Below are 3,076 nucleotides of genomic sequence, written 5' to 3' on the forward strand. Positions count from 1 at the left end.
TGCATGTATTGACCCTGTTTGCCTGTTTTCTGGAATCCAGCACATAAACCCCTAAAAGGACCATCTCCACTTCCTTCAAGGGCTCAGCAGGTTAGCCTTGTTCATCAAGAGACAACCCTCCTAAGTTTCATCCCCAAAGGCAAAAAGCAATGCCTACTAGACATACCACATATTTAACCAAGAGAACTGGGCTGGATTTCTAGAGAACAGCAATGGATTTTTGAGCCAAGTGTTCTCCTGAGTTCCGTTACAGGGACACACAGTCACGATGAGAGCATCCCAAATGGGATCTAAGATGTTGAATATATAGTGCCAACCACACTAACATCCTCCAGGATACATCTCAGGTTAGGCCTTAAAAGCTCCTCAATAAAATGACCAGAAACACACAAGTATGGGTGAGGTACGGTGGGTCACACCTCTAATTAGGAAAAACCAATGCCCACACCTAAACAAACAGCCAATCATTTCTACGTCAAGTAACCCTCAAATACACTATTGTTCTGAAATACAAATTTAACTGGGTTTCCCTACCCTGGGAAACCCCCTTTGGTAATTCAGTTAAAGGTCTCCTTTGGAAGGTAATAGGTAGGAACACGGAGATGGCAGCCAGGGGAAAAGGGACTGTTAGGGGTTTCTATGGATTATGCAGACGCCCTCACAGATCCCAAGCTTCCAAAAAAGATCCAGACTCCAGGCAGGAAGGACCACTGGGCTCTAGAAACCAAATGAAGTGGCCCTGGGTGGGAATCGTTGTCATTAGATTCCATGACTGAAAGCCAGAGAGCAGAGCGAAAATCCCAGGGCTCTCTCCCAGAAGACACTTGCTCCGTCCAGATCAAACCCAAACTGTCCGAGGTTAGCAATGCCCGGCTCTCCTTTCCCCTCGGCTCATCCTGCCTGCACCACTGCAGTGCCCTACTGTTCCCAGTCCAGATGCCTTCACTCCTTCCAGTGCCCCAGGAGGGTCACCTTGCAGTTCACAGGGAGGAACATGGGGTTTGCCACCCTTGTGAGCTTCCCAGACATCAGGCTCTGCCTACCCCACTCCCTTCCCAAAGGATGTTCTGCCCAGTTCTCCCAACCCCCTGCTTCCCTCCAGGAACCACCCTTCAGTGGTAAGATTGACACTGCAGACAACCAGGACCACCCATATTCTCAACAGGCCACCCATTTAAGACTGGTCTAGGTGACATGCCCACAAGAGGCAGATCCAGAGCTAGAGAGATGAGGAGAGGCTGCAGGGTCTGGGTGGAAGAGTGGGGAGGGAACTGACTACACATGGGAGTAAGCCTCCATGGGGTGATGAAAATCTCCCAAACTAGAATGGTGGTGGTTGCAAATATGCTAAACATTACATTTCAGACTAAATTGCAATAGATTACTTCCTCAGTTCAGACAAGTTAGAGACGTGGCCAGGTGTGAAAGTTCACACCTCCAATACTGGCACTTTGGGAGGCCAAAGTGGGTAGATCCTGGTCAACGTGGTCAAACCCTGACTCTAGAAAAATACAACATAAGACATGCGTGGTGGCATGAACCTGTAATCACAGTTACTCAGGAGGCTGAGGTTGCAGTGAGCCAAGACAGTGACACTGCATTGCAGGCTGAGCGACAAAAGTGAGATTCCTTGTCAAAAATAAAAATGAGGCCGGGCGCGGTAGCTCACACCTGTAATCCAAGCACTTTGGAGGCCAAGGCAGGCAGATCACCTGAGGTCAGGAGTTCAAGACCTGCCTGACCAACATGGTGAAACCCCCGTCTTTATTAAAAAAATTATTTTTAATTTAAAAAAAAAAAAGAAAAAAAGAAAAATGAAAGGAGAGCACTTGAGCTCCAGAGATCTAGGTTGGACGCTCCACCCACTCCAGCCTGGGCAACAAAGACCTTGTCTTAGAATAAAACAAAACAAAAGCAAAACCCCACCATATCTAAGTCTGACTACAAGCATGCTCTACAAATGTATTATCAAGATCAGCATCAATTTCAACGTTGCTTTTCTCAAACAGTAAACCTCTAAATGGAAACATTTTCTTTTCTTTCAGAAAGCAGAATGTGCTTCCCTCTAGAGGCTTAAAGACTGAGACCTTGCTTCAGCACCACTGATTTTTGGTTGGATGTTCCTTGACCAGGTCAAAATGGACACAAAAGTAAAGATGCATTCATTGGCCCTGTTTGCCTGTTTTCTGGAATCCACAACATAAATGCTGAAAAGGACCATCTCTGGTTCCTTGCTTCAAAGGCTCAGCAGGCTAGCCTTGTTCAGCAAGGGGCAATTCTCCTGAGTTTTGTCTCCCAAGAGAAACAGCAATGCCTATTAGGCATACCTTATATTTAACTAAGAATTCAGCTGGATTTCTAGAGAACAGCAATGGATTTTGAGCCAAGTATTCACTTGAGTTCCAACACAGGAACACACGGTCCCAATAAAAGCAGCCAAAATGGAATCTAAGATGTTGAAAAATATATATTGTTGCACACACAAACATCCTCCAGGATAGACCACAGGCTATGCAATAAAAGCTCCTCAATAAAATTTGAACAGAAATACACAAGTACAGGAGGGGCACGGTGGCTCACACCACTAAATGCATCACTTTGGGAGGTCATGGTGGGCGGATCACTTGAGCTCAGGGGTTCAAGACCAACATGGGTACCATGGTAAAACATTTTTCGTGTGTATAAAAAATGCAAAAGTTAGGTGTGAGTGGTGGTGAACACCTCTAGACAATGACTTAGAAGGCTGAGGTGGCAGGTGGAGGTTACAGTGAGCCAAGATGACACCACTGCACTCCAGCCTGGGTGACAGAGCCAGACACTGCCTCAAAACAAAACAAAACCACACAAACAAACAAACAAATAAAAAACAATACCCAAAGGGATATAAAATTATTCTCTGTGTGTAGAAGACTGCTTGTTGGTATATGACTATACTAAATGTATGCTAAGAATATATGATGAAATATACATCATATATTTTTGAGACCCTGCGTGAAAAAAAAAGAACATTCCATATTATAATAAGAAATGTTCCAATTATTTTTAATGTATGCTCACATGAAAAATAATTCTGACA

The 3,076-nt window shown here is 44.7% G+C and overlaps 1 long non-coding RNA gene across 1 annotated transcript in view; it reads right to left on the reverse strand.

Moving 5' to 3' along the window:
• Positions 1 to 2,817, reverse strand: part of LOC108297804 — an 18,958-nt gene extending 16,141 nt beyond the window's left edge. The window contains exon 1 of the long non-coding RNA XR_001822337.2: positions 2,785 to 2,817. This is a non-coding gene — a long non-coding RNA (uncharacterized LOC108297804). The remainder of the gene's footprint in view (positions 1 to 2,784) is intronic.
• Between the last annotated feature and the right edge of the window lie 259 nt (positions 2,818 to 3,076).

The sequence above is a fragment of the Cebus imitator genome, unplaced genomic scaffold, assembly GCF_001604975.1.
Source record: "Cebus imitator isolate Cc_AM_T3 unplaced genomic scaffold, Cebus_imitator-1.0 Scaffold846, whole genome shotgun sequence".
NCBI lineage: Eukaryota > Metazoa > Chordata > Mammalia > Primates > Cebidae > Cebus > Cebus imitator.